This window comes from Frieseomelitta varia, unplaced genomic scaffold, assembly GCF_011392965.1.
Source record: "Frieseomelitta varia isolate USP_RPSP 00005682 unplaced genomic scaffold, Fvar_1.2 scaffold_533, whole genome shotgun sequence".
Classification (NCBI taxonomy): domain Eukaryota; kingdom Metazoa; phylum Arthropoda; class Insecta; order Hymenoptera; family Apidae; genus Frieseomelitta; species Frieseomelitta varia.
Genome location: NW_025110294.1, coordinates 282,974 through 293,611, shown reverse-complemented (window position 1 = coordinate 293,611; position 10,638 = coordinate 282,974). Strand labels below are relative to the sequence as shown.

At 47.2% G+C, this 10,638-nt stretch overlaps 1 protein-coding gene across 1 annotated transcript in view; it reads left to right on the top strand.

The window, feature by feature from the left end:
• LOC122533504 (lysine-specific histone demethylase 1A) overlaps nucleotides 1–10,638 on the top strand; it is a 116,837-nt gene that overhangs the window by 53,161 nt on the left and 53,038 nt on the right. The window lies entirely within an intron of this gene.

The window sequence follows — 10,638 nt, the reverse complement described above, 5'->3', positions numbered from 1 at the left end:
ATCTGCAGCCTCCATCCACCACGTCCACTCGGTTATCCTTGTTCCACCGTTGCGCGATTCCGTTAGCTCGATCCTCGTTGCACGCGCGTTTCGTTCCCTTTCGTGTCCCCGTGTTCCTCCCGTGGCTCTGTTCCCCCCCTCTCTCTCTCTCTCTCTTTCTCTCTCTGTCGTTCGTTCTCGAGAGAGAGTATCGCCGAGTTCGATTCGTCCGTGAAACCTTGCCTCACCGTCATCTGTTCTCACATCGTTTCTACGATTCTGTCACGACGAATGAAACCTCGAAAAAGAATGTTTGCTCAATGCCTTTGTGCGCGAATCCCGTTCCCATTCGCATTCCAGTTGTCGCGAGTCTGTGAGGCTAGTATTTTGCAACTAGCCTCCCCTTTTCTTCTCTCTCTCTCTCTCTCTCTCTCTCTTTCTTTCTCTTTCTGTACTTTTCTCTTTCACGCTTGCTTTCGCGCCTCTTTCTCTCTCGCCGTCGATTTATAATCTACGCGAGCGGCTGTATCGCCGCCCCGTGTGTGTTTCCCGACGTGTGTTACACGCTACGATACATTGTTCTTTTGTTCGGATCGCGCAGGATTTTCGCGGAATTGAAAATTCCCTCTGTCTGTCCACGGGATAAGGGTAATCACGAACGAGGCGAGACTCGCGTACGCGCGAATTGCGACCGTTCGCCTGTTCCATTGGTATCCTTTGAATCGGCTCGTTCCTCCCATTCCACGGGATTCGATCTCGCCCGAGTAACGAGAGCTATTAGTACAGCACGAAAATTCTCAAGCGCCGCAGCTATTTAAAACCCTGAACCGCCTGAAAAATTTGACCTGCTGCGACGCGAAATTGTTTTTCATTTTGTACTTTCCATCGTATTCCATTGTCCCATCGTCGGTCTCTCCTCCTCTTCCTCTGTAGAGCTATACGTATGTAAATATAAAGGAACACGTGGTACACGAGGGTGGAAGAAGGAAGAAAGAGGAGGGGAAACGAAGTGGAAGGGTGGAAAGGCGTGTGTCACGTTGAATGGGGTGCGTGTGGCTCTTTTTGTAAAAGTAGCAAGTGAAATACTTTCCTTTCACTGGACGTTTTCCGCTTCGTCATTATTAGCTTTATGGTCTGTTTGGGATTCGCGCATTCCCGGGGTCCCCATTCAGTGTAAAACGATCGGACGCATTGTGTCAGGAATCGTCTGTTAGGGACACGTCAAGTGATTCCCCACAGAGAAAGAGAGAGAGAGAGAGAGAGAGAGAGAGAGAAAGAGAGAGAAGAGTCCGGCTCCTTTCAGAAAACAGTGCTCGGTAGCTTCCATCTCTGGTCGTTGAAAAGTGATTTGTTACCTTTACCTGGGCCAAAGTAGGGGTCCAACATTGGCAGGCTGCCCTCTCGAATACGTCTCGTCGTCGTTCCACCGGTTGATTTACTCATCGAAATTCAAATAGGAGGATACATCATTTTCATCGGACCAATAAAAGTATCATTAGTAAAATGAATGCTGGCCAGGTTGGCCCGTCCTCGATTTCGTTCCAGTTCCAGCCTCCTCCGGTGTATCCTTTCGTAGCCTCTCCTTTTATTTCCAACCTCTGGAAAAAAGGGTTCGACCCAAGCTACTCGTTCGAAAGCTCTTCCAAGTACGCGATACCCGGGTTTAAGTGCTGCTGCTCCGGGAGGAAAACGAGGATCGAAACGAGATTCGTAATTACACGAACGCGACGAGCAACGAGAAAATAACAGATACTGTCCATTGTCATTAATAAGAACGAAGAAAGAATAAGTCGGTGCGATGGAAAGCGAATCCTCCGCGGTTGGTGTATCTTATCGTCCGGTTCCATTGATCCTTATTGCAAGATCTTTACCAAGGCCGCAGGCTTAAATCGATATAATATTTCACCTTTCCGCGAACGGTCGTCTCCCCCCGCCGCGGTAATATCGTCGACGGCCAGCGTTTTACTCATCAGGTATCCGGCGTTTCGCGAGTTAATCGGCTATCACGCGTTGTCCCACTGTGGCGAAAGTGTGACGAATATCACAGCGCTTCTCTCACCTTCTCGTCACGTCGCCTCTCATTTACATTGGAGTCCCGGCTCCTCTTCTAGGAAAAAGTGGCATCCTTCTGCGTAAACGTCAGTCGTTTATCTGTGTGTCGCGAAGGTCAACAGCCTATCAATTTCAAAAAAATGAAAAAGAGGGTAACCGTTATAAATATACTAGTATTTTTGTAAATACCAAGTACGATTGATTACAGTGTAAATCAAACAATCACCCTCAATAGTGGATGTTGCACCGCATGAGAGACAGAGAGAGAGAGAGAGAGAGAGAGAGAGAGAGAGAGAGAGAGAGAGAGTTGCAAAAATTACAGCACGAGTGTTGGAATAATTGTTCGGAATCTTTAAGGGTTAGGCGGGCGTTGCGCAATCGTCGGCAGAGTCGGGCCGGCGAAAAGAACGGATTCCCATGATTTCCCAGGGAACCGGCGATCCAACGCCACGTTTTTTTTTTTTTTTCTCCTCCTCTGGTTGTCGGGTTTGATTAGCGAAGCGATGTGAATGAGCCTTAAGAAGGAGGATGCCCCGATGGTTGCGCCGCTGAAAGGTGGCTAGCTGGCGGCTGGGATCGGCGAAAGCGGTCAGTGATCGCTGGGGCCTCATGCTCGGGCTCGGGCCCCTCGTTGCTCACGATCCTCTCCCCACTCTCTCTCTTTCTCTCCCTCTCTTTTTCTTTCTCTCTTCCCCTACCTGGCCTGCCCTTCCTTCATCTTTCCCCTCGTTGCTGCGTTCCCCTTCCACTCTCTCTTTCTCTCTCTTTCTCTCTCTTTCTTGAGGCCCCTGCATTCTCCTCCCACTTGAACCTCCCGCCCGAACCTCCCCACCAGGCCGCCCCGTGGGCCTAGTCTCCTTTCAACGGTGCAGGTGACGGGGCATTCTTTTAAATCTAATCAACTACCGAACCTCGGCCCGATGTATACAGGGTGTTACCGAACTGGCCGGCCTGACAGCATCCTTAAAAATAGGATACCGGTCGAGTCCTGACAAGGTGTCCACTTATCGAGCCGGCCAAGGTGGCCGCGTATAATTCATGGGTTCAGAGGGAAGAGAGAGGAAGAGGCCAGCACTCTCTGCTTCTCAACCTCTCCGTTTCATCTCTCGTTCTCCCTCGAGGCTTTCCTCCTCCTTCTTTCTCCCCTTCTCTCTGATAAAGAGGCGAGAAGCCTCTCCTGTTTGATCCTCTCTCTCTCTCTTTCTCTCTCTCCTTTCCTCTCTTTCTCTCGGTCCGTTCGATTTTCGACGCGTTTATGGGCAGCCGAGTTCCAGTTACGAAATCCTCTCTCCGACAAACAGGAAATCGACGCGCGGAGATCGATCGTGGCTGATCGGCGAGGTTAAACGGTCGACGAAATAAAACGGTTTTACGCCGGCGCGGCGATCTCCACCGGCGAGCAGGAGATCGCGATGCGGTTTCACGGGAGGTTTTACGAGTTTTCTTCGAGCGGCCGCGGTGAAACGCGATCGCTCCTTAGAGAGGGAATTGCAACGCGTTCGAAGAAACACGTTGCGCGTTTCTTGCGACCACGTGTGACGCGAGAGAACGATTCCGCCTCGCCGGACGGGGGGACCACCGTGTGCATTACGATACGCGAGTAGCGCGAAGCACACGCGATGACTGAGAAAGAATGACTCGTACGCAGATAGAAAGACGCGCCTCCTTTTAAGAAATCGTGCGAGCCAGCTCGCAATTTAACGCTCGATTGACGATTCGCAGCTCGTCGGTACTTTTAATAATTATTGCAATTCCATTGTTGAAATCTCGAAAAACATATCTTTTCGTTCGTGAGGGAATTGGAGATGAAAATCACAACGATTAAAATGTTTGTTTCTTTTCTTAAACGTGTATAATAAAAATACCTTTTAATGTCTAATGAAACGACTGCCAATCGCACGTCGTACATTGCGATCGTTAACCTCTTGCGCTGGAATGACGTGCCACGCACGTCGAGAACTTTTTGTCCCAAAATTGCAACATTTTCTCAGTTTTAAGTATACTTAAATGCAACCCAGGCGAAACAAACTTCTTGATAGTTTCTGTCCAGTGATGTCATACCGACGAGTTTAAAAGAAGAAGAAAGCGACAAATTATTGTATACAATTCGGTCACTCGTTATGGTCCGCGAACCAATTGCCAGCGCAAGGACTTAATCGGTGTATTCGATTAATCATCAACGAGTAAAAAAAAAAAAAAAAAAAAGAAAACGTATAACTATTAGAATTTGAGATACTATTTTTGACTCTAGTTAGACATCGTTGTATGCGAATTATGTATCCCCTTTTCTTCCAAGCAAGCCAGATTCTCCTGACGGTCGCTGCTCATTAGCCAGCGGCCGGAGAATCAATCAAGCGCGTTTTCGGATCGTGTGACGCACAATGCTACACGAAACTACCGGATTCCGATCGTCCCTTTACCGGTTTGATAAAGACCGATGCCCACCGATAATTCACCCGGCCTTCTCGAGCCGCGTAATTTATTAATTCGAAATATGCAAGCCGGAGACTGAACGCTCCTCGAGGTAAAAGAGGACGTTGAAAAATACGGAATCGTTCATGGTGATTCGACGAGAAATACACTGACTCCTCACGCTGGACGTTGATGTCGTTTGAGAATCAAGTTGTCCAGCTTGATCAGCCGACCTTACCGACGCTTTTAATGAACGCATCGGGACTTGATCGGTTACCCAATTCGCGTAGGATACGCTCAAGTCTTGACGCTGTCGTTTTGTCAGGATAATCGTCGGTCGAAGGTTAGCGTCACCCTAATGCTCGTTGGCCACACGCAGACAAACGGTATATACGCGTTCGTTTCGCGTATACCGAGAATCATCGTCTGACGAGAACACTTCCATCTACGTGTCTCCAATGGTATCGAACGATACAATATAGCGTAGCTTCGGTACATTACCGGTTAAAAGTTTGATCGTGAAATGCACACACCTTTGCAACGCTGTACAGGCTGCACAGCGACGTGCGAATTTTTTTTGTGAAAGTGGTATAGAACGAGGAAGCAACTTCATTGTATCGCTGTGAGGAGGTTCTAAAAATTTGTATACCATGAAAAAATTGAAATCAATAATAACAAAAATTATATTTTTAATTTTGCAATTTTCATTTATGTGGTAAGATTCAAAACATTTTCCTAAACATACCTTACAAACTTGTCTCCCTGGGAAAAGTGAAGCAAAGTAAAATATACTAGCATTTGTGCATCAGAAAAGTTACTTGTCATAAACAAATACCAAACACATTTCTTTTAGAATGTTGCGATAAACATCCCCTTTTGTAGCGCCAAACAGCTAAAATTTCTGGCAATGCATGGTACAAAGAGTTATTATCTTATATATAAACTGGAAAATGGAAAATGGAAAAATTCTATTCTATTTTATTTTTTTTTTTTTCAATGAAAAAAAGGAAAATTTTCAATTTCTATTTTCTCGACAATATATGATATTAATGTGTTTTAAACGTTAAAACTAGAATCGCAAATGACGCGAAAATGTGTCACCTAGCGGCTGCCACCCACTATTTTACAAATGGCGCACAATCGGAACATACCAGTCTGTACAGTGTCAATATCAATAGTTTTCGAATGCGACATCCTTGCCCTAGAGCGTTTTAGTATACCGTGTGTTTGTTGTTGCGTAACGTAGCCAAGAAAATATACTTAAAAATTAATATGTAGCGAGATACTGAACTAAAAAATAGGAAATGCAAGTTGTATTCCAACGTTTTGGTTGTTACTGTACACTGAATACGTCGAGTATTCGGTCGACGTTTATGGCTAGTTCTGGATGGGAATTGACAGGAGAAAAAAAGTATGGTCTGGACGGTGCTGCGAAGCCTGATTGCTTGGCTTAGTTAGAGGAAATGATTTTGTAGGTAAATTTAAACGGGCGTTTCTTCGTAAGGAGTTTTCTGCGTGAGATCGAGAGACACGTTGCACGGAGAGTGTGTGATTAGACGTCTCGAGCGAAATGACTTCGCAAATGGAACCACTTTGGTGGTGGTCCCTGCTCGAAGACTGATGGGGCAAAAACAAAAAAGATAATCGCGCTGTTCGCCAGATCGTTTCGATGAAAGTCCCCGTTTATGAGAGATTCATGCGATGTAAATACTCCGCGAAAGTAGTCGAACACTTGCTGACGCTTTTTGCGGGACATCTTACGCGCGTTATGCGTAATTACACGGCTTTCGAGAACCGACTATCGCGATTGAAATACGTAAACGTTACGATTCCACTTTTTATCAACTTCACTTCTGAACCTCCCCCCTCCCCCCGTCTCCTCCCCTTTCTTATGCAACTACGTGATTAATGTTTAATTCTCGAGAAACAGACTCGAGTTTCTTTCAGACTTTCACACAAGTTTGTTTGTTGCAAGAAACGATCAATTTTAGGGAGTTGATCAACGTTGCTCTTGATCATCCATTATGTTAATAATCATGCTGTACAAGTCTTGGAAGAGGAAGATTGATGAAAAAAAAAATAAAATAAAATCAGAACAGTCTGCTGTACGCTTATGTAACACACGCGTGTATGTAATGTATACATGAGAAAATTTTCCTGCGGTAAGCGTTCGAGTACTCTCGCGAGCCACCGTACATAATCATCCCGCGTGTTTCACTCGAAGGACAGAGTCTCGCTGGCATCCTGTAATTAAGCCCGCGACTCTAGCCACGAATTATCGCAACGTTTCAAAATCCGGCGAAACGTTGGCTCGTGATCTCGGTGTACCAGAGAGAGAGAGAGAGAGAAAGAGAGAGCAAGTATCGCGGATGCGGTTGCAGAAGCGGGATGCTCGTCGTGTCGACTGCACTTTCACTCCGCGGCATAGAGAAGTTTTCTTCTTGCTTTTCTGGTCCCGCGTGGAACGGGGCGACCGTTGTTTATTGTTCCGAGGCCGTGGCACGAAATCACGAGTCCCGAAGCGAATGCCCACGACGATCACCTGCTAGCGTTTCGTCCTACATTCTTATCGTTCGTGCGCTATACCGCCGTTCTCTCTATCTCCCGAGACGTCGACGTTTTTACACGGTTCACTTTATTGCCTTCGCCGTTGTCGGTGAAGGCAACAATGGGTCGTAACGATAGCCTGGCGCGCCAGATTCCGCGGTATAATTTTAATTTAGACCGCGTGAGAAAGAGCAGCAGGGTGATCCGGACTGTATCCGCGAACCGGTAGCTGCGCGAAACGAAAAAGAGAAAGAGGAAAGGAACGGATACACCGAAAAGTGGTAAAAGGAGAGGGAGAGAGAGAGAGAGAGAGAGAGAGGGTGTCCACTTATCGTCAAGTCTGCAAAGCGACCAGAGTGGAAAGAGACGAATAGCTTTCATAAACGGCTGACTGTACGCACCGGCGCATCGTGTTATTCCATTACAAAGCACGTTGACTCAATTATCTTACATCCCCTTTCGGTTCGTTATTATGGTACTAAGTTCACCGTGTTTTAATGTACCCGCTGTCTCTCGTTGCCGCTTCCTTAGAGAGGTAGGTCGCCGCGAGTTACGCCGGCGTTTTACGCGGCGGACAGTCCATAAAGGGACTTCGCCTCGAACCGATCCCGCAGCCCTTCAATTTCGTTCGATGTTGCGCGTTTGTTTTACACGTTTCGACTCGACGGATAAAAAGCTAACTGGAGGAGTACTCGAGGCTGGGGGATTTTTTTTTTATTGGCGTGGACATTTGGCAATCGCACTCTCAATTCCTAGGGTTTAACGTGCCGCGTTTATTGTTACTACGAAAAAACTTATTCGTCAAACTCTGCGACGAGAAGCGGCAAGATATTTTTACATATTATTGACTCGTACCACTGAAACTTTCTGCCCGTTATTCCGTAAATGAATCGGAACACCCCTTCAAGTATAAAATAAAATTTCACCTCGTTTCGTTTCTCGTAATGATATTCGCGAGAATTTGCTGCAATGGGAAACAACGAGCAGTCGGACAAGTCGGCACGAACGAGATGAAACCGCGTGTAAAAGTGCACCGTCCGCGCGATAACGGCAGTACGTGGCAAATAAATATAAATCCCCGAGTATGAAACGGACGCAGTCGTATCCCGTATTCCGGGCATTTAAATACGATCCCGGTTATCTGTAATAACCGCGCTACAGTACAACGGATTCCGCGCGGAGACCACGAGTCGTCTTTCCGCACCGTTTTTCCTGCCTTTCCCGGTCGATCAGTCGGTCATCCTCGTCGTTACTATAAACTTTATCATCGTTGCAGTTTGCGGGGATAATCGGCGGCGTATCGGTAATCGCCGTGGAAAATTTATCGCCCGACAGAGACGCGATCCCGAGAAGTCGTTTTCCGATGTAACCGGCGGTGCTCGATGAGCGCAGCGCGAGCAAAACGAACCGAGAGAGACGACGAAGAGGAACAGAGAAAGAGAAGACGGAGAAGAAGAGTTAACTCGTTTGGATTAGAAGCATCGTCGGCTCTCCCTCGACGAGGAAGGGAGAAAGAGAGAAGAGGGAGAGACAGAGAGAGAGAGAGAGAGAAAGGGAGAGTGAGATCGAAGTTGGATTCGATAGTCGAAGGAAGAGATCGAGGTGGACGCGCGATCGAGAGGAGGGAACGATCAGGTAGAAGAAAGGGAACGAGGAGAGTGAAAGAGGACGAACGAAGATGGAAGAAGGATGGAATCAGAGGCGCGCGAGGCTCACAATCAGCTCGGCTCAGCTCTCTCTCTCTCTCTTTCTCTCTTTCTCTTTCTTTCTGAGAAGAGATGTGTGGGACGAGGAGACTGGACGATCGTCTATAATCGAGTTGACCGTGAAATTTTCATTACACCTTTTCTGAGTTATGCATATAAATAAGGAAGGGAACGGGTCGGTGCGCCGGGAGCGAAGAACGTGGCAATGCCTTTGTTAGCGGAAGGTTAATGGCAAGAGACCCCCGGCTATCTCGCCACGCTGACAGCAGTCTCGTTAACGATTACGATAACTCCCCACAGCCTCCTCCTCCTCCTCCTCCTTCTCCTCCTCCTCCTCCTCCTCTTCGTGGAGAGGATGCGTAGCTGAGGCTACGAGCGATCGGGTCAACGTCAAGGTAGTCCGGAATTCACCGACTGGTCTCTCTCCTTCCTGGTCCACTGTCGAACGCGTGTCGGACGTGCGCCGAGGAAAGTCTCCGAAAAGTCTCTGGTGCATCGCCTCTTTCCCCTTTGTTCCTCGCGTCGCGTCGCTCGCTCGTCGAAGGAGAATTTCGTCCGAGCAACTGCTCCGATATCGATCGGTTACACGATCGGTTTGCAGATGTGAAAGAGTCGCCCGTGGAAAACTTCGCCTCGTTCGGGCTAACGAGCGTTTTAGCTTCGTGAAGTTTACCAGGGTGGTCTGTAACGAGTCGGGATTCCGAAGGTAGCGAGTAAACGCGATCGTGGATCGTCCAAGGTTCTGTTGGGTCATCTCATAAATAAGGCGGTTTTTCTGCGAGTTAAGGTTAAAACAATGGGGTATTGTTGCTGACGTTGTGTTTCGAAAACTTGATAGAAAAATATCGCAAGAGGAATATCACGAGAGTGGAGAAAAATTCATCGGGTCGTTAGTTTTTTTCTTATTCTTATTTTTATCCAGCTACTTTCCCAAGATGATCCGACGCAACGTTCGCGATTCACTCTTCTCGTTGTGTACATTGTCGATCATCATACTGAACATCGACTCGATTCGATTTGGATTTCTTTTGACACGTCACGGATACTCCACGACGAGCCAGTCGCGTTTCCAGCGTGACTCGCGAGTTATCGCGTAAAGCAGCGATACATCGTTGCGTAAGTTTCGCGTTGTAACGTCTTAATTGCCCTTAATAGCGTCTAGTTCCCTCGATAACTCGTCGAAGATTGTTCAACCGCTTAAGGTTCTACTCTTTCTTTTCCCCCTGTTTATCCTCTCCCCACCTTCCACCTTCCGCTATTCTCTCTTTCTCTTCGAATTACCTGCTGCGATAATTCAGCCTGCGAGATTGTTTAATAGCGCGTGAAACTTTGACATCTTGACTGCTTTTAATAAGCACGTTCAACCGACGGAGAAACGAGCGACTGTAAACCCGTTGGAAAATAATGTTCAGCCACCGGTTGAAAAGCCTGTACGGCGAACGAGGATATTTCCGTTTTTCCTCGTTGGCGAATAGAAGCCCTCGACGAGGCTTGAAAAATGATCCGCGAGTTCACGATCGATTCGATTTCGTGAGAACTCGTACGTCGGTCGTATGCGATCATTCTTTTAATCGTTAATTTCCCCCGACGATCTGAGTAAACACGACGAAACGATATCTGGTTGTTCGAAGTCTGGAGACGTGGCGCTCGTTGAAACACGCCGGGTCTAGCATTATCCGTTTTATCGAGCGATCTTTGCCTTAGAGCCGGGGAAACGGCTTGTTTCCATCGTTTAATTATTCACGGTACTTTCCAGTCTAACGTTCCGTACTTCGATGCGTTTTTCCATACTCTTTGTTATCATCCATTCAGTTTGCCGTTTCGAACTCGCGTGGAAATCTCGATTTTCGGAAAAATTTCAGAAGACACCCTATCCCACAAAATAACGTTCGATTAATTAGTTAGACTGCGGATATTTCATGCAGTTTTATATTCTCGCGAA